Below are 21769 nucleotides of genomic sequence, written 5' to 3' on the forward strand. Positions count from 1 at the left end.
CCCCGCCCCGCCCCGCGGAGGCCGCGCCCCCTCCTCGCCCCGCCCCGCGCCCGGCGCGCGCCCGCTGCCCCGCGGAGGCCAGTCGGCGCGCGCCCGCTGCCCAGAGTGGGGACGGTGAGTGGTCCCCGCCGCGGCACGACCCCAGGGCCCGCTCAGCCCAGAGGAAGGTGGCCGGTGGAGGGCCGGAGAGGCCGGGCCGGGAAGCCACAGACCGGAGTGTCGGCGTCCGTTACGCTCCGCCGCACACACAAAGACCCCAGGGATTTCAGGCCAAAGGAAGGAAAGAGCGGCGGTCAGCAGAGTGGAGGCGCTGGGGCAAAAGTGCTGGGGCTCGCACCTGAATGAGTCAAATGCTTGGCCAGCCCTCAGGTCTGATTCCGGGCCTGTGCTCAGAGGTGGGCTGAAACCCGCCTTCCAAGTGAACCCCTGGCCTGTTATCCCCGCCCTGCCTTAACTTGGGGGTGAGGAGAGAAGGTCAAAGTGACCTTTTTTAAACAAGTCCCGCAGAGCTCATCCTCCAGAGACTGGCTGGTGTCCCCCTAGTACCCCCTGCATTAAGGTAATAAAGAGGAGGGACGACGCCCCTACGCCGGCTGACCCCCATTGTGGAATGACGGAGAGGTAGCCCCTGGGCTTGGGCACCTCACCGTTCACACCTGCACACGTGCCTTATTGCATATGGTGATTGAAGTTCCTGGCTCTGCCCTGGCGATCGGAAGCTAAGGAGAATCACTGGCTAGCTTCCTGGGATCCTGCTTGGTCCTTGATTATCCTCAATTTGGGAAACTCCAGGCAGTTACACTTGATCTGGTGACAGCGGAAGCTCCCAGGGACTCACCTGTCATTACACCGCTCCAGACTTGGGGTCAGCCACTATTAAACCTCGAACCAGGGTTTGCCAAATACCAAATCATCCATTTCCCTTCAAAACCTTTTCTCCCAACCACTTAAGCTTGAAAAATGAGGCTCACCTTTCACATGTTCCCTCATTTCCTTTATCTCCGGTAATTCAAACCCACCAGGTTTCTTCCATTTCTGTCCACCATTCTGAATATTCCTACTCTGACCAGACCTTAATCCTGGCCTACTGCAGTAGTTTTCTAAGGGCCTCCTTTGTTCACATACCTGGACAGTTAATTTTCCTAAAGCCTGCCTTTGACCATGATAGTTTGCTGCTCAATACCCTCCTTGCCCACCATGTTCAAGGTGAAACGCAGACTCCTTAGCTTGCCACTCAAGGGCCTCCATGATGACATTCCCTGTGCTTTGTGTCCTGTGAAACTCACTCACCACTAGAAGTCCGGGGATTCTCTCTAATAATCTACTATTACCAGACTTTTATCCCCATCCTCCCCCAGCCTCGTACTCCCCAGACTTTTTCACCTGTGCTACCAGGAGAGTCCAAAACAAGATTTGCACACATGTCTTTCGTTGGCTTAATTAATACAAGCAGAAACACGGGAGCTCCCAAGTGTTAGCATTTTATCCTTTCACACCTTGAATCCCTTAGAGCCAGGAAGTAAAGCAGGTGGCTTCCTTGTTCCCCATCGCTCCTTCCAAACCACCTCTCCCCCTTCCTCCTGCAAAACCCCGAGCTACCATCAAGCAATTGTGTTGTGTATGGCATCCATTACTCTTTCGGTGCTAGTCACCCACCCACTTCTGTCACCTAACTTCTTCCAGGTGACTCTCTCCTCCGACCCCGTTCACTGCAGATTTGGTTCCTGGCTCACAGTCTTCCTGGCTACCCCTTTCGTGTTTTCATTCCTGGTGTCTTCAGCATCCAGGAGGACGGCCGACCTATCTGTCCCGCAGTGACTCCTTCCCAAAGGGAAACCCTAGAACTCGTTATAACCGGAAACTGCACTGTCTCCAAAATGTGAATCAAAGGCGTCCCACTCTGCCCAACACCTCTCGTACTTTGAGTCCACGTGCTCAATGCCCCTCATCATGACCTCTGAGCTCCTGATCCCATCTGCTCACTACAGTCCAGATCTCTGTGTGCTCCCTTGTCCCCGACCAAACTGGCTCCCATGAATTTTCATACTCGATGCCTTGCCGTGTTCTCTTGCAGTGACCCAGGTGAGGCCTGAGAGAGAGTTTGGTTTCCCACTCTGTGCCATGCTTCCTTATCTCTACCAACCCCCCGGCCTCCACTTCCCTCTTCATCCTCTCTGTTGAACTTGACTTCACACCACTCTAGGAAACTGAAGCCAAAAGCAGGCTTTCGTGCTTGCACCAGCAAACCTGCACAAACGTGCATGGTCCCTTTCTTCCTTCTGGGTAAAAGAGTGAAGGAGGGCGCCAGGGTGGCTCAGTAGGTTAAGTGTCTGCCTTCGGCTTAGGTCACGATCCCAGGGTCCTGGAATTGAGCCCCACATCAGGCTCTCTGCTCAGCGGGAGTCTGCTTTTCCCTCTCCCTCTGCCTGCCACTCCCCTGCTTATGCTCTCTCTGTCAAATAAATAAATAAAATCTTTTAAAAAAAAGAGAAGAAATATCCCCTTCCTAGCAAAGGCCAGTCCTCCCAGTGCTCTAGAGCATATCCACGGTCTGCTGAATAACACACACGCCCCTCCCTGCCCCAGATAACCAGGTCCTAATTCCTGGGACCTCTGACTGCTACCTTATAGGAAGGACAAAGGAGACTTTGTGGATGTAATTAGATTAAGGATCTCAAGGTGGGGAGATTATTCTGGAATATCTACATAGGCCTGAAATATAATCACAGCTGTTTTTGTAAGGGAAAGGCAGAGGGAAATTTGACTACAGGAGGAGTACAGGAGGCAAGCAGAGTAGAGAGATATTTGAAGATGCTGCATCCAGGATCTTCTCTCTCCTTGGCATGGATTTTGAACTGCTCTGTCTCTCCTAGACATTTTCATGCACGTATAATATACTTTAGATCTCCTAACTTAAGGATAAAATCCTTTAAGCTCACAATCTCCCAGCTGCTATCCCAATTCCTTACTTTTCCTTCATAGCAAAATCTTTCAAGAAGTATTTACATTTGGAGCACCCAGGTGGCTCAGTTGGTTAAGTGTCTGACTTCGGCTCAGGTCATGATCTCAGGGTGCTGGGATCGATCCCTGTGTGGGGTTCCCTGCTCAGCATTTCTTCCTCTACCCTGCCTCCTGTTCATGGTGTCCCCCCTCTCTCAAATAAATAACTAAATAACTAAATAATCTTTTAAAAAAGAAATTACCTACATTTCATGTTCCTCTCATTCTTGAGCCTATGTCACTGTGGCTCCCACACCCACCAGACACCAAAGTCACCAAGGGTGCTCCCTTGCCCCCGCGGAGGCCAAGTCGGCACGCACCCGCTGCCCAGAGTGGGGACGGTGAGTGGTCCCCGCCGCGGCACGACCCCACGCCCTGGAGCCACTCTTGATTGAGACTGGGGGCAGCTTCTCTGATTTGCCTCCTCCCTTACTCACCACTCCTCAAGCCCCTCATCTCAACCCCTAACATGTCCTTAGCCTCCAGCCCACTTTTCCTCTCGCTACACTCACCACCACACCCCGCCCCCCGAGGTGACCTCACTCAGAGCCATGACTTTAGACAGCACCTCCATGATGCCGACACCATATTGTATATACCGACTGAGACCTTTCCCTGAGCCCTCGCTATCTAATTGGTATCACCACTTGTTTAACTTACCAGCATGGCCAAAACCAAACCCAGGACCATCTCTCTCTCCCACGGCCATCTGCTCGTCCTTCAGTGTCTTCACTTGGTAAGTGTTGCTCCTGGGTGTGTGTGGGGGGGTGTTGCTCACAGGCTGCTCCCTTTCCTTTCCCTTTTCCTTAGTTCTGTTTCTCGGGCCCCACCCCAGCCCCAGCTCACACAAGCAGGCTCTGTCACTTCCATTTCTGAAACGCATCTCCAACGACTTACTCCCTTCCACTCTCTTGTCTGCTACGAGAGCCTCCTGATGTCACTCACCTGTGAGTCCCTCCAGTCCAGTTTTCACACAGCAGCTAGAATGGAACCATCACTGTCACTCAGCTTTCTTTGGGTGGCTTCCTTTTCTCTTAGGACACAGTTCCAACTCCTTGCCTTGGCTTCCAAGAGCCTCCAGGAAAGATGCAGTCTCCTTGCGTAGCCCTGTGTCCGCTGCTCCCTTAGATTCCAGCCCTTCTGGAAGATTCTTGACACTCTCCACTTACAGTGCCGCAGGCCTGTTTCCTCTCACTTCCTGTGACTGGCCTCGTTGACCCCGCAGCTCTCTCAGCTCCCACACCACCTCCTCGGGGACATCTTCCCAGCAGATCCCTCCAGAGCAGCCTCCCTCTGCTCGTCCCATTGTCTCCCTCACTGCAACATGGTTGCTACACAATCTGATGTCCTTCTGTTGCAGATGCATGTGTTAAGTTAGTTCATTGGCCCTCCTGTCCATCAGCAAGCCCCATGAAGGACAGCCCTATCTGTCATGGTCACCACTCTCTCCCTAGAGCCCAAATGTCTGGCATGTGGTAGACATTCCGCAAGTGTTGGGTGAAGGAGCCCACCTTCCCACCCATGTCTCTCTCGCAGGCTCCGGGAAGACTGAATCACCTACTCTTTTCCAGATACACACCAGGTTACTCCTTGTGTCTGGAAGGACTCTCCCTTCTCTGGGCCAATGACAGCCCTGCCTTTCTGGCACGAGCCAAGCCATCTGGCACCTCTGCCCCCAAGGGCTGGGCTGAGCCATCACAAGGAAGGGAGGTGCTACCTTCTATAGTAACAGCTTAGGATCCCACCTCTGAGCAGCCTCACCTCCAGCTTAAGAAAGCCCAAGAGTGGATGGAGACATGGAGTTTTTACACCAGGAAGTGAATACAACTTTCTCAGGGAAGACTTTTCTGAGCCGCAGCAGGGGTCAGCCCTCAGCCCCACTATGCTCTCATCACGCCTGACTTTTCCCTCCACATCCCTGAACAGAACAGTCATTATTGGTTTGTGAAACAGTTTGCATAGCGTCCGGCTTCCCCTATAGACTCCACGGGGTACGGGTTGTGAGCCTGGTGTCTGGTGCAGGCACTCAGATGTGTCTGTTGAATGAATGCATGAAGGACTCAATGAAAAGTCAGAGTTGTTGGCTCTTAGATGAGGGCTTCCTTCGGAAGGGACCGTTATAATCACAGCCTTGTCCCAAGCAGAGAAGACTAGAGGCATGGAAGCTAGTATCAAGCATTATGACTATGAACAAATGGTGTGGTTACACTGCCTTTTTAGTGTAAATCTTTAGCCTTCTTCACAGGCCCCATCCCAACATCAGCCCAAGGGGTGTGCAAAGCCTCTTGGTTGTAAAGCTGTCCTCATCCCAGGGAGTGCAATCAGAGCTGGAATGGGAGGAGTGGGTGCTGAGGGAAGCCTCAGCTTGCATTTTCCATCATCTGAGAGTAAATGAACCCCGTGTGTTGTCACTTTGGGGAGAGGACCCCACAGAACATTCTGTTAATACAGAAACGAAAATGCCACCATTGAAACCACTTTAACAGGTGCATCCTGAGTTATTATTGGGCTGAAAATACTACTTTTAGGCAGGTACTCAAAGCGTTTACATCCTGTTGGTCTATCGATGGTCAGAACATTCTGGAAGATGCATCTGAAGAGGAGAAACCATTTTTCCTCAATGAGCCTTTGTGATTGTTCTGATGTGATGACTGAGGAAGGGAGCAGAGCTGAGGAACTGCTCTCATCAGGGAAGGTCTATAGGAGCAGTTTAAAAACTGAAGCAGTCTCCTGGGTTGGACTCACTCAGAGAAGAAGAGCTATTTTCAGTGTTTGAAAATGGTTAATGGAGATGTAATGTTTACTCACTGTCCACATAACCTCCTTGGGCCACACGGCCCCCTCCTCCTGGACCATCAATGAGTACAGAGAAATGTGACATAATCGATTCAGATCACAATTCCATGTGGGATCCCCACCAGGGGGAACACTGTAAAAGTTCTTCCTGAATGGCTTGTGAACATTCCACTCTTCTCTTGGCTGGGCTAGCTGGCAGCAATGGCCTTGGCCACGGTCTGCGACGTTTCATATGAGCAGGGGGACATACTACACTCATGGTGCTTAGAAACCAGCTCTTTGAGGCTGCCTGAGTCCCAGTACACAATTCTGAAGTCAGAATCCAGGAAAATGGTTTACCTAAACCAGTGGTTCTCAACTCTGGCCGCATGCTGTAATCATCTGGGTCTTGAAAAGAGCCATTGCCCTGTCCCAGCACCCGGTGTGGAGAAGCACTGGGATTCGGTGACACATAGTCGGGTTCTCTGAGCCTGGTGCTCCCGGAGGGTGTCCTCCTGGGCCCTGAGAGTACAGACAGGGAACAGACCACCAAAGGGATTCTGGTATTCCCTGGAAGTTCATAGGGGGCTTCTTGAGAAAGGGGTCCTAGGGGCACCTGGGTGGCTCAGTGGATTAAGCGTCTGAATCCTGATTTTGGCTGAGGTCATGATCTAAGTCCTGGGATCGAGCCCTGCATCGTCAGGCTCCGTGTTCAGTGTGGAGTCTGCTTCCCCCCTCCCCCTACTCTTCCCCTGCTCACACTCTCTCTCACTCTCTCTCTCTGACCCCAAAATGTTTGCAGAACATAGAGAGGAACTATGCCCAGATCACACCACAGTACAGTTCAGAAGGAGCTGCCCCTGCATACCAACTCTGCTTGTCCTACCTCCAGGACAGGACGCTGGGTTCACCCTCTGCAGCTGCCCCCTTGCCACCATCCTCACAGGAATGGCTTCTCCATGACACCTGCTTCTTCGCAAAGCTAGCTGCCAATGGAGCTCTCCCTGCATTAGGGCCAGACGCCCTGCACTCTCGCTCAAACTTGGGGATGTGCCCTCGGAAGCCCTGCACACACAGGAAAAGCATGCCAAGAAGCTGGGAAGAATAGAAGAATGGCCAGATGAAGTGAAAATGGGGAAGAAATGAGAAGATCCAAATGTGTTTGGAAGGATGTCTCAGAAACATCCTGAGAATCCCCAACAGTACCCAATGCATGGTCTCCCCGACTTATTTGTTCACAGACCGCTTTTTATTTGTTGTATATCTTGGGCCATTAATGCTTTGCAGAAGGCTTCAGGAATGGCTTTATCAAGGTTAGGTAGTATGTCACGGGCAAAGATCAATGTCCGGTTTCCTTGACTTGCTGTAACTGCTGCATGTCCTCCTCCATGCTGGTTACCCAGTTGCAGGAAAATTCACTCGAACACGTATCAGTCTGTAGTTTGTGTTAGGCACACTTCTAGGTGCTGGAGATTCAGCAGTGGCTAAAACAGACACACAAAAACCCTGCCTACATAGGACTTCCAGATCAGAGAGATACAGAATCTGTGAGTCAGGGGTAAATGTCCAGAAGCAGACAGAAGGCAGAGAAGGGGAATGTGATGTGTTAGGGTTCGGAGGGGACTTACGTTTTAAGAAGGGCTCACTGGGGAGGTGGTTTTTGAATCAAGACATCAGGGCAGCTTGGGCATAACAGAAGTGACTATTTGAAGGAAGAGCATCCCAGCCGAGGACATGGCCACAGCAGGGGACTCGGACCGGAAGGGCTGAAGGGCACAGCCTCAGCAGAGGTGGTCAGAGAGGTGACAGCCACAGAGTCAGGTGGTTCAGAGTGAGAAGGCTGGCTTTTATGAATGAGAAAGGAAGTCACTGGAGGGTTTTCAGCAGAAACCATGACAGGCTCTGTCTTCCAGGCCAGCAGGATCGTGTGGAGAACTGTGTTGAGGAACAGGAAGAGGTCAACATGGCAGTGAGGTGACCAGTTTAGGGTATGGTTATGGGCATCCCAGTTGGTGAGTCACATTTTTTGATGTAAACGCCAATAGGATTTCCTGCTTGAGCCCATGAGGGTTGTGTGACAAAGACGGGAATTAAGGATGACATGGAGGTTTGTAGCTCAAAGAACTAGGAGGATCAGGATGTCATTTGCTTTGATGGCAAATGGGTTTGGGGGGGAAACAGTCACTCAAAACTGAACATTAGAAATTGGAGATGTCTGTAGGGACACAGAATGGGCAGTTGGATATTCGAGTTCAGGGAGGGGATGGGCCAGAGAGGGATTTGAGGATCATGAGCATGTAGATGACATTTAAAGCCACAAGACAGGACAAGATCATTGTGCAAGAGAGTGAGAGTCTATACAAGAGAAGAGGTTTAAGGGCTGAACCCTGGGACCCCTCACCATGGAGAAGACCAGCAGATGAGAAGGATTCTGAAAACAAGACTGACAGGGAGCAGTGAGCACAGTAGGAAGACAGCTGATAACTGTTGCCCTGAAGGACAAGATAGAAATGTTTCAACGAGGAGGGAGCTTGTAGACGTTGCAAATCTGCTAATGTGTCTTCACTTGTCCGGGACAATCCCCGTTTGCACCTGGGGACCAGGTATAATCATCACTCGTCCCTCCCATTCCCTCTCAGATATGTGTCACCCTACACAGCACATGCACAGGTCATCTGACTGACAGGTCAGGTGTGATGGGCATGAATGCTTGCCTCTGAATGGGGCAATGTTTGGGTCCCTGTGACCTTGATCATGGTAAATGTGGATGGAGAGGTGGTAGCAAAAATCGGATGGGAGTGGCCTCAAGAGAGGCAGGAAGAGAGGAAGGAGAGAAAACACATTTAAGAACTTCTCTTGCTAAAAGAAAGAAAGAAAGAAAGAAAGAAAGAAAGAAAGAAAGAAAGAAAGAAAGAAAGAAACGCACGCTATAGGAAGGGAGAGTATGGCCAAGGGGGTGTTGTTTCTTTAACATGGATGAAAAGCCAGCATGTTTTCTAGGCTGATCCAGAAAAGAAGGAAGCAGTGATGGTGCAGAAGAGAGAAGGGAGGATCTGTGGGGCTGTATTGCTGGGTGAGTGTGGGGGATGTCAGCAGCTGCACAGTGGAGAGGTCAGCTGGCCCGAGGATCAAGGGCAGTTGCCTGTGATAAGAGGAGGCAAGCACAGGGGTGAGCAATGGTCCAGAGAGGCGGGGAGCTGTGGTTGTGGTGGGAACCTGTATTCATCCTCTTCTGGTTCCTTCTGCTTTGTCACGGTAACAGGAAGCAATGTCATGCGCTGAGACGAAGATGGGGAAGAAGTACTGGAGGTTTATGGAGGGAAGAGAAGTCTGAAATAGAGGTCTAGAAGAACATGGGAAAGTGAGGGACCAAGGCAGGGTGCTAGGACTGAGGACCCATTTGAAGTCAACGTGACATGCCAGAATATTCTCCGGTTGCAGCTCTGCCGCGAATCTGCTGGGTAGAGCAGCCACAGGGTGGACACGGTGCTGGACTCCGCCAAGATGGTGGTCTAGTCAAGAGGGAGCGAAGGCAGAGAGAGGAGAGAGGTCACCAAATCAGAGGAGGAAGGAAACGATAGCCCTTGACTATAAAAAATGAAGAGAACAAGGATCCAAAGAAGTTGTCATGCTCAGACAAGTCTCCATACAGTACGCAGGTTCACCGCCTCTTTGATATGTTGAGAGTTTCCAGTAGGTCACGTGCCAGCTTTCGGAGCAGTCTCCTTCCACACGTCCTCCTCCAGTTTCCTACCACTCTTTCCTTCTGGCCTTCACCACTTCCTGCCCCGATTCTCTCCCCAGGATCTCCGCTATTCCTCCCAGTTCCGTGCACAACGATTTTGGCCATAGTAATCTAATTAATGATTAATGGCCAAGAAATTAATAAGTAATATTTAAATAATAAACACATTAATAAAGACCATCTAAAATAATCTAAAAAACAGCTTTGTCGTGTCACTGCTTTGCCCCCCCCACCACCCCAGTAAAGAGCAGCTCTTTACTTCCTACGACAGGACCTCACACATCCTCGACCTGGGGTTCACAGCTCCCTCTGCGTTTGCAACCTTCTATCTCACATCATGTGACTCTGCTCCAGACAGGCTGGTCTCCTTCTTGCCCCTGCCGGATGTTGCTTATGTTACTCTTTCTGCGTGCAATGCTCTCTCTGCTTTTGGAAATCCTATGTGTGAAACCTACTAAACTGTGATTGTGGCTGATGCAAGGGGAGGGGTGGGATTAAAGTGGGCTGTGTGTGTGTGTGTGTGTGTGTGTGTGCACGTACACACACAGTTAACAGTTACTTGAATTTTTTGCAATATATCTGTCTTCCTATCACTTTCGTAATTTCATAATTGGAAACAGTTTAAATTCCATTGTAAAAAATGCTTCTTAGTTGCACTGTAGGAATAGGTGGTTTAAATTTAAGTAAGTGTACCCCTTGACAGAGGAATTGGTTGAGGACCTTATCTCTGGGAGAAAACTTCCCAAGTTCATTGCAGCATTGTTTATAATAGCAAACAACCCGACATCCCTTAGGAGGGGACTGAGTTTATAAACAAACAAACAAACAAACAAACAAAGGTATATTCAGACAATTCACAATGAGCATGACAGTACATTTTAGTGGTTAATGGTGCAGCCACTGCAAAAACAACTTAGATTTGAATTTCAGCTCTCACCCTTGGGGCTAAGTGACTTGGGGTAATTAAAATTTTCTGTGCCTAAGTTCCTTCCTCTGCTATATGGGGACTACAATAATGTCTACCTTACAGAATTGCTGTAAGGAAGCAGTGAGTTGTTACATGTAAAGCATTCCAAACCATGCCTGATTCTACCTAGGATGTAATGAGCAGAAGAAAGTATTTCCCCATCCTAACAACAAAAGAAAACCAGATAAACTATAACAGTGTGACTTTTCATGAGCTTATCAGAAAGCTGAGGACACAGGTGCAAACAAGTATCCAACTGAAGTCAGGCTCCACAAGGAAAGATGGGATACAAGCATGGGCTCAGCTCTGCCACAGCACAGGAGAAAGAAATGTTGGGATCATATGCGGGGGTAAGAAGAATTCAGCTAGATTTTAACTTAAATTGCAAAGGCCAAGTGTGAGCTAGCATGAGGACACAAACCCAGGAGAAGAGACACGAATGGGATTTGCACTCACACATGGGATCTTTTGCCTGGACCTCTACTGGATGCTCATGAGAAAGTGGTTGGGAGCAGAGCAGGAGACCAGGAGAACCTCCTTTGGTGGTGTAGACCCAGGACACAAGCGGCTGCTAACGTAGGAAAGGCACAAAACCCTGGTTGAACCCTTCTCCCTTATTAAGTTTTTAATTTGCTCAGACGCTGGGGAACTGGAGCAGCTAGGGGAAAGCTAAAAGTAAAAGCAACATCATCTACTCTTGAAGAAGGAGAAGGAAGCAATTCTGGGTCTGGGATCACATACCAGTATGAAGAGGGGTGTCCCACATCCAAAGGAGGGGCAAGGAACTGGCCCATAAGAGACTCCCTACAGATTCAGGGTAGTTGGGCTCTCCCGGGGAAGAGAAGTAGGGTCACTGAGAAAGCCCCACCCCTGAGATTCAGGTAGACAGGACCAACCTAAGACCAATGCTGGACCAGCACAACAGAGAGCTGCTCCTTCCCTCTCCCACCACCAGGCTAGCAAGCACCAAGCAACGAGCAAGAACTTCTGGGGAGGGGACAAGAGCATGGTGAGAGCAGACAAACAAGGAAGAGTGAAAGTTGAAGGTGGAGTGGGGACACTGAGAAAAACCTTCTTAAGCACAAGGGAATCCTAGGGGAATTCAAGCCAGTGGTGCATAAAAGGTAACCAGAACAATAATATAAGTCAAAGATCCCTGAACAATGGAGTACATTTCCTCAACACTAATGGTCTAACAGAAGAGGTGTGCCCATTTACAGGTATAAATACTATTTGCATCAATGTTGACTATTCTATACATGATATTCAAACAGAATCAATTCAATTCAACATTCAACCAAAAATTACAAGACACATGAACAAGATCAAATAATAATAATGATAAATTTAAAAACCAAAGTCAAGAGACAAAGCAATAAATATAACCAGAGTCAGAGGTAACACATATATTGGTGCTATCAGAAAAGGAATTTGCAATAACTGTAATTCTTATGTTAGGTGTTCTAGGGGAAAAAATATATGAAATCCATAAAGAGATGGGAAATTTCAGCAGTTAGATGAGAACTATTAGGGAGAGACAAATAGAAATACCAGGGGGAAGAAAACCATGGTAATTTGGATGAAAAATACCTTCAAAGAGAAGAGAAAGATAACTGTGTAGAAAAAAATATTTAAAACAAAATTCCCAAAATTAATGTACTACCCCAAACCACAGATCTAAGGAAATCTAACCATGAAAACACCAAATAACACTAACAAATATACCTACACACATCAGAGCCAACGGGCAGGTTTAAAAACTACATGCATAATATTGTCTCATTTATAAAAACTGAATTGTTTTCTAGAAAGATGATCATCAGAACACTTATGATTATTTGTGTAAAATGGCACGTCAGGTGACTTGTGTCTGCTTCCTACTTACCATTTTCTTTGAATTGAAGATAAACAATAAAAATATTTTCATTGACAAAATCTGACTAATTGTTTCAATAAGGGAGCTAATCTCATTTACCTTTATTTTCACAAAGAATGTATTCTGGTTCATTCTTCAATTTTTACATTTTTTATTTTTTATTTTACTTTATGAATTATGAATTTTCCCCTCTCAAATAGTTTGTTACATAGCTACTTTATAATTTGGTCATCATTTATCTTTCTTTCAAGAACATATTTGAAGACATACTTCTCTACCAATTGAAGGAAGAAATATTCCAAATTAAGAATTCTACTGAATGTCTTTAAACCATAAGACACAATAAGCTCATTTTATTTCTTGTCATCTAATCTTTTTCCCTATTTACGTTAAATTTAGACATTAATTTTCAGGTTATGACTTTATGTTATATAAATGTATATGCAGACTTTCAATATACATTTATTAAGATTTGAGTCTATGGTATTTAATTTAAATGTTCACTGTAGTCTTCAGCTGTGACTTTACTGTTTGGCGGGGGAGGGGTTACATTCTGATTAATTACTTGGTTTATTAGAGCAGTACTTCTTGAACTTTAACATGCATATAAATTACATGGAGATCTTGTTAAAATGCAGTTTCTGGTTCAGCGGATCTGAAGTGGAGTCTGGTTCTGCATTCTCAACAAGGTCCCAGGAGGTATAATTCTGCCAGACTGTGGACATCTGAGTTGTTCCCCCCCATGACAAGTACATGGATTGTATATTTTGAACTCTTGAATCTCTGAAAATGTTTTTATATTCTTGGGAGTGAGAGACAACTTGGCCAGATGAGGAATTTGGGGTCCCAAACTTTCTCCCTCAAAACTCTATAGACATGGATTGCATCACTGATTTTAGCATCTATCTATCTATCTATCTATTTATATTTTAAAGGAATTCTGGGGCATCTAGCTGGTTCAGTCAGTTAAGTATCTGGCTCTTGGTTTTGGCTCAGGTCATGATCTCACAGGCCCTGAGATACAGCCCTATGTTGGGCTCTCTGCTCAGTGGGGAGTCTGCTTGTCCCTCTCTGTCCTCTCCTCCCCCCACTCTGACTCTCTCTCTCTCTCATAAATAAAATCTTGAAAAAATAAAAAGGAACTCTGAGACCAGTTTGCATTTTCTTTCTTCCTCCCTTCCTTTCTTTCTCCTTTCTTTTCTTTTCTTTTTTTTTTTTTTTTTGTATGTAATCTTCTTTCAGGGCATTAATAGAGTTCTTAATTTTGCATACATTTGCATACATTTTACATACATTTTGGAACTTTCACCAGGATACATATATGAAGAGTTTGGATCTTTCCATTTTGCCTAGTACCCAGTGAGCTATTTTAACTGAGAAACTGAGGTCCTCAGGAAGTTTTATGTGCGTTTGAATATTGCTTTGGTCCATTTGTTCCGGCATCTTCTTCAGAAATACGGGGGTGCCTGGGTGGCTCAGTGGGTTAAGCCGCTGCCTTCGGCTCAGGTCATGATCTCAGGGTCCTGGGATCGAGTCCCGCATTGGGCTCTCTGCTCAGCAGGGAGCCTGCTTCCTCCTCTCTCTCTCTCTGCCTGCCTCTCTGCCTACTTGTAATCTCTCTCTGTCAAATAAATAAATAAATCTTTAAAAAAAAAAAAAAAGAAAAAAAAAAGAAATACGGTTATCCACGTATTGGATCTCCACTGTATATCTATGAAACACCACGCATTCTTTTTCCTTTTCTTCCATTATTTTTTGAATTATACATATATATATGTTTCCTAGGCTGTCTTCAGTGTCACTGAAATAGTTTTTGGCATTTTGGGCATAATTCTGCTCTTCATTGCTTAGAATGCATTACGACACCCTGATATTATCTGTTTGGTTCTAAAACATTCATTCAAAACCTCATTTATTTCTCTGTATGGCTCTCCCTAGATCTCAACATAATCTTCCACTGTCACCTCATTTTACAGTTCATCTAATTTTATGGGCAGCATATTTTTTAATGTTGACAGTAAAGAGTAGACTCTGTCTGAAATTCATATATATATATATATATATATATATATATATATATATATATATTTTGCTTCAAATGTTTTTCAAAAACATACACTTTCTCTGAATCTTACTGGTCAGATTGCACGAGAAAGAATCTTCCCGTGGACAGCACACTAGCTTTATTCTTGCTTACTGGTTGTTGCTAATCAGTGAGCCAGGCTGAGGGTAACGAGGAGAGCAGGAGAGCCCCAGTACTTGCTGACTAGGGCCTTTGGTCTCTGTCTATACTGAAGCCACTCAGCCTGGCACCGGGATGACGGGGAGGCCTCCTATCCGGCATCTGCCTTTTCGGCCCCATCTCTCTCTAAAGCTGTTGCTGTGTCCCCAAAGACTGGCCACCATCCAGGGCTGCTCCCACCACTCCCAGTTATAATCACCTTCACACTAACATCCTCTCCCGAGCTCAAAACCACAGCTTTTCACTCATCAAGCAGCCTGGGTCTCTGAGTCCTGGGTGGCTGCACTGTGGGTGGGGGATCTGCCAAACCAGACCTCACAGGACACCTTCCAGGCTACTCTCAGGGCCCACTTCTTCCTCCAGATCTCAGCCCTCCCAGCCCAGAGACACCACCACGGGGGCCAGGATTCGACCATTTACTTCCCAGGAGCCAGGCCATGTGTCTGGGGACAAGTTTATTTCTGCCATTTTGATGATTTGTTTCCTCAGCTTTCTGTGTAAACGGGTGCTTTTCCCAATTTTATACATATTTTAGGTTATTTATGTAGGAATTGGTGGGGTAATGAGTGTTCAGAAATAAAATGTGTCCAAAAGCCAAGCCTCTTTACCCAAAAGTGCCTGTCTTAGTCCATTCAAGCCCCTCTGACAGACCACCACCAGGCTGGATGGCTTATAACCCACAGATGTTTATTTGGAAGTTCTGGAGGCCGGGAAGTCCAAGACCGAGGCCTAGTACATTCGGGGTGTGGTGAGGAGGCCCCACTTCCTGGTTCATAGATGGCTATCCTCCTGCCGCATCCCCACAAGACAGCCTGGACCAGGGCTCTCTGGGGGTCCCCCCTCCCATTCACAAGGGCTCCACCCTTATGACCTCATCACCTCCCAAAGGCTCCGCCTCCCAACATCATCACATTGGGGGTTAGGATTTCAACAGATGAAAGCTGGGGAGATATGAATATTCACCGTAGAGCAGTCTCAGGACATTTTTTAAATGAGAGCTGAATTATCTCAGGCACAGTGATTACAGCAGGGTTTTCTTCCTCTTCCTTTGCTTTGAAACAACATGGCCTTTCCAAAATTGCACATTCTAAACTTGAAAAATTAGAACTTGCATTTCCTTTTTGCATTGTAGATTAAATAGACTGTCGGCTAGGCACTGCCTTCATGATTAAAGCCAGCCTATTCATGAGTTTGTTTGCTTTGAGCGGAAACGTTCTAATGAAAGTGAATGCCCCCACTCTCCAACAGAAGACCCCTCATCCCCTGTGGTATTTTATTTTAAACAGCTGATTTAGAAATATTGGAACACTTATTCCTCATACACCAAATCAGAGTGAATTAACATTCATCTCTGAAAAAAAAAAAAAAAAAAAACCTTAACGCTGGTATATTCAAGCACTTAAGAAAGCATCAGTGTACTCTTAACTTCTATAGTATGATGTCTCATTCAGTGTCCATTTCATTTAATGAGTCTATCCAGATGTCTGTTGTTTGAGTCTAAATTCCTGGCACCTGAGGCAGTGAAATTAATTTTAAAGTTGTTTATAAACAGAGACCCTTATGGAAACTCTGAGAGATGTTTTCACACAAAAAAGAAAAACTTACACCATACTCTTTTTAAGTCATTAGTAAACGTATGTCTCCATAGAAATAAAAATATCTGTTTAAGGAGCTTTAATCCAAATCAGTTTTTTCTGTATATGTCATTACCTCCTCTTTTCCCCTCTTTAAAACAAAACAAAACAAAAAATCCCATGAGTATAAAGAAGACCGAAATTGAAAACACTTTAAAAGCGGATTGTATGAAGGCAACAAAATCAGGTTTTCAGTCTTCATGTTTCGAAATAATGAGACAGCTGTGAAGGCGTGTACCTTTTGACCAACGTTCAAAATCGGGTCTTGAATATCTGGTATTTATTCAGTTGTGCCTCCTTGTTCAGTGTTTTTACTAAACACGGAAGAGTCTCCAGCCTCACACACATAGCTCAGACATAATATAAAATAAACCAAATGCATTTAATGATGGGCAAGCCCCAGTGATGTAACTATAACTTTTCTGCTCCATTAAAAATCTCTTTGCATTTTTCAAAACACTGTGGTCCTATTCCTGTTGTTCCAGCCAAACCCCTCCACATGCAGTGGGGTCCTCCCTTTCCTATCACAAGGAGCAGCCCAGGGCCTTCTTAGGGGCGTCGTGTCGCTACGTGCAGTCAGTCAGTGCGCGTGGGCACCAGGAACCGCTGACATCTGTCTCACCGAGGCTTGAGGAGTCTGGAATTTCTGAGCTACAGGGCTGCCTCTGCCAAAGACTTCCTGGCAAAGTGTTTTGTCTGCAAAACAGACACAATAATGAGGACCTCATATGGATCTTAAGAAATGCCCTACACCCTGGAAACTTCTTTTGGAAGAAGTAAAGGAAGAAATCCACCCTTTCCCTAGAAAAAAAAAAATTTCCCCAGCAGCTTGAGACTTTGTCCCTTGTGGAAGACATGAAGAGCTGTTTTCAAATGCAAAAAAAAAAAAAAAAAAAAAGGACTCATGACAGAATTTTGCACTAGAGTTCTGAAGCCAGGTCCAAATGGTCCAGTGTTCGAGGTTCTTGAGTGGTCCTCCTAGTCACTCCCCTGCAATCCTGTCTAATCAGTCCAATAATCATGCCTGAGCTTAGCTGGTAGGAGGCACAGACTCTGAGGGTGTTATGGATGAGCTGAATTGTGTGCCCCCCAAATTCTTGCATTGAACTTGAAACCCCCAGTACCTCGAAATGTGACTGTGTTTAAGTTAACGGAGAACTTTACAGAGGTGATTAAGTTAAATGAGATCATAGAGGGTGGGCCCTATTCTAATAAATGGGTGTCCTTAAAAGACTATGTTATGATCCAGGGAGAACACAGCCATCTATAAGCCAAGCAGAGAAGCCTCAGAAGAAACCAGTCCTGCCAACATCTTGGTCTTGGACTTCCAGATTCCAGAACTGTCAGAATATAAATCTCTGGGGTTTAAGCTCCCCAGTCTGTGGTGCTTGTCACACAGCCCCAGCAAAGTGAAACACCATGTATGTCTTTCCTTCAGTTGGTGAGGATGAGCCTCAGAAGAGCCTTCCGTTTTGGAAGGAGAGATGCATCATGGGAAAGATGATGGCCGACTAGACGGCTGCTGCCTGTCCATACTCAGCTCTTTGAAGGAGGCACCCTTGTCTCCTAAGAAAAGGTCACCTAAGAAAAAGTGAACTTCCTTTTCTTATTTTCCTCTCTGCCCATTTTAATACAACAATGGATGGATGAAGTCATTGCTGGTAACCCCAAGGTACGCGTTTTTGTTGAGTTGAACATTGGTTGCCATTTGTGGACTAAAGGAAGCGAACCTTCCTTAGGTTGATGTTTGGATCCACATTTCATCATTCCTCATTTTCTCCTGTCCCTCAACATCACACCCTGTCAGCTCACGCTTATTTCCGGCACCAGGAGCCTTCTTTCCCGTTGCCCCCCAACCCCCGCTGACAGGATCTGATCCTTTACACTTGTTCTGTTTATTGGTTAATCCTTCTCCAGACCTGTGGCGCCGACTCCCCCTTTTGGATCTGGGGAGCGCTAGGGTCCATGTCAGCTCCAGAATGAGGTACCCATCACTGATCCATCTTTGGTCATTGGCTGGTGATAACCTGGTCCAATGAGCGCTCGCCCACCCTCCTCCTGGGGTCCAAGTGTGGCTCAGCAAGGCAGAGAGGCAGTGTCTCCCCGGGGCTGTCCAGGGGCACGTTTCCCAAAGCTGCCATGGAGCCCACACTTTCATGCACCGGGGAGGCACACGATGGGAGCCCAGCAGCCGGGCCTGATCTCTCACTGCCTCCCAACCTCCTGATTTCTGCTCTCAGCTCGCTGGCAGGGGCCACGCCTCTGCCATTACAGTTTTGACAGTACTTCAAAAGGCGAACTCATTAATACGTGCCTCGAGGATTTACAGAGCTCACGCTAACGTCGGTTTTTGTTTGCACAGCTGCGCTCACACGCTTCAGTGAGGCCATTTCGAGGGAGATAGTATGACATAATGTCGGTGACAGCACAATTGTCATCCCGCGAAAGGGGACAGTATTGGGATCTCAATGGAAAAGAAAAGTGAGGCTCAGATCCCATTTACTGCAAGAATCTCAACCTCTGAGCAGAGCTGGGAGTGGAAATTACTACAGGCTGCTCAAGACAGATGACATCATCTTGCCACCCACAAATCTTAGGAGTCTGACAGCCCGGAAGATGGCAGAGGGCTAGAAGGAATACAGCTCCAACTCAGTACACAAGTGTGTGCTTGAAAGGAAATATTTTCATGGAAGTTGTTCTCTTCTTCGTTTTCTGTTTTGGTTTGGCAACTACCACCACAGTAAAATGATGACTAGGACAACAGCTGTAAGTGCTCCCCCCAGAGCCATGACCCACAGCTCCCTCCGTGTGAATTACACGAGTCTGGAGCCCCTTTCCAGAGAGCTTTCACAACATGGAGCTCCGGAGGCTGACGTTTCAGGGGTGTAAGGGCTGTGGTGCTGTTAGTCGTGGTGCAGTTTTCCCACCTCTAACACTGGTCCCCGAACCATGCAGCTTGGCTTGCCACGAGTACACTGAAGTTGTCCTCCGTCCCAAAGCCAGTGTCTCCCACCTGCTCATTCTGCAGCTTCTGTCGTCTGTTTGCTGGAATGCTGGCCGCAGACCCACCTATGCTCAAGTTCTCATCCGTGAAATGTCACAAACCTTCTTTACAATACCTGGTGATGTTTCTATTTCCATTTTCCCTGGCACCGTCATTCTGGATATATGGTAAGCCCCCACTACGAAACTATACGTGCTGGCAATCATAAAAATGGAAAGAAATAAGAGGAAGCATCTCAAAGGAACAAATGACACTTAAGGTGCCCTTGACACAAGTGAGGTTTTGGGGTGGGTGGTAGGGAGTAGGAATTTGTAAGTCTCTCCTTTGCTCACTCTCAGGGCTTGGTGTAGCCCGTTGAGGCTTTAGTGGAAAAACTGGTTATAATAAGACCAAGCAGTGGTGAAGCGAGAACATGCAAAGCAGTTCATGAAATATCTAAAAGACCGTCAAAGTAGAGTCTGCCTTCCGGTGACTAAGAGGCCTGACGCAGAGTACTGGGGAACTGACTGGGAAGCTATCGTGATTGCTCTGGAGGTGGAAAGGAACTTATACAAGCACCTGCAAGAGCTGAAGAACTCAGCTTCTAAGAATCGTGAAATTGATCTCTTAGAATTCGTGAAAATTTTCTTGAATAAACAGAAAAGGAACATAAGATATCTGCAATACCAGCTTAGCTATCAGGAGGAATTAGAAAGGCTGTCTGGGAGGGAAAGCACACCTGAACGGTTTTTGGAAACATGGGGCCAAGAGGCTTCAACATCTGAAGGCCGCACAACAAGTCATCCATAACAGTAGCTCTCGAAGGCAGCTACTTAAGAATCTTGATCTGTTTGACAGAAGACTGCTTTCCTTTTAGTCTAGTATCCCAATCTTCACTGTTATGCATGGAAATAAATTTGGTTTGCATTACAAAAAAAAAAAAATCATCATCTAATCAAAACTAATAACCATCAGTTTCTTTCTTCACTATCTACTACTCTTTTGGTGGCTTTACGACCAATGTGTTTCCATATCAACCACCAGAAAACAGTGAGTCTGTGGCATTACTGTTTCCAGGACAACTGGAATTCCAGAACCTGGGCTAGACGGCCCCTGTGTAAGAGCGCCACCTCTGGTTGGGAAGACTCTTGACTCCTGCTCCCCAGAATTGTGAATGACGGGGTCAGCATTCCCCAGTGTTTGTAATTTCAGTGGGTTTCATAATTCTGGGGGATGTTTTGAGAACACTGATTACACAGGGCCTCTTAGATCTTGCAGAAAGGATGTCAAAAACACAACATGTTACTTAGAAAGAAAAAAGGAATTAAGCCATCAAAATTTTAAACTGTCTTGTCTCTTAATGTCCCTCAATCTAGACCCATCCTGTTCCCTTAGGAGTCCTGGGCGCTCATCCATCTTTGCTTTCTGGTTATAGTCCTGGTACAGCACTAATTTTGATGTAATTTATATTAAATTTATGGGGAAGTGCCTTCCTCACTATGATGTAAATTTCTTGGGAACAACAATTACCTCTTGTTTTGGGGGGGGGGGGCTAGGGGGGGGGGGGAAAGGGAGAGGGAGAGAGAGAATCTTAAGCAGGCTCCTCCCCCGTGCAGGCTGGGGTCTCACAAACCTGAGATCATGACCTGAGCCAAAATTGAGAGTCAGTCGCTTAACCAACTGAGCCATTCAGGTGCCCCAACAATCACCTCTTGTTAATCTTGATATTCGCCTCAAGATACCAACTCAGTAAATGTTTGTTGAACTGAATTATGCCCCCAGAAAGGCTACCAGATCTGAGGCACCTGGATTTCTCCTGACTAAACCTCTAGAAACAGAGCCACTAGAGTATTTGTTTTATTCATGAATGTAATATACATATTCAGGTACACAATTCCTAATTTGAAATCTTCAGAGTCAAGACCTATCAGAATTTTTTGGATTGTCACAAGTTAAAATGGCTCATGGATTATGGATTATGTAGCATGATTTCAGTGTGTACATTTACAAAAAATATAAGAAAAGGAATAAAGACTAACCTGAGTTCAGGTTATGTTTCATCATCAAATAAGCTTGCTGCAGACTTCTGTCAAAACTCTCTGTCTTCAACTTTTTTTGGATTTCAGAACAATGAAGGACCAAAGACCTATATTTATTTATTTATTTATTTATTATTTATTTGAGAGAGAGAGAGAGAGTGTGTGTGTGTGTGTGTGTGTGTGTGTGTGTGAGTGGGAGAGGGGGAGGAGGAGAGGGCTAGGATCTCAAGCAGATTCTCTTCTGAGAACGGAGCCTGATGCATGGCTCGATCTCAGGATGCTGATATCATGACCTGAGCCAAAACCAAGAATCAGAGACTTAACTGACTGAACCACACTTGTGCCCCAGGGTGAGAGTTTATTTTATGAATCTGATATCGAATGCCGTCTATTAAAGATTTTACTTATTTATTTGAGAGAGAGAGAGAGAGCATGAGAGAGAGCATCCACAAGGAGCGGGGAGGGGCAGAGAGAGAGGGAGAAGCAGACACCAGCCGCGGCCTGATGC

This window comes from Mustela nigripes, chromosome 5 (assembly GCF_022355385.1).
Source record: "Mustela nigripes isolate SB6536 chromosome 5, MUSNIG.SB6536, whole genome shotgun sequence".
NCBI lineage: Eukaryota > Metazoa > Chordata > Mammalia > Carnivora > Mustelidae > Mustela > Mustela nigripes.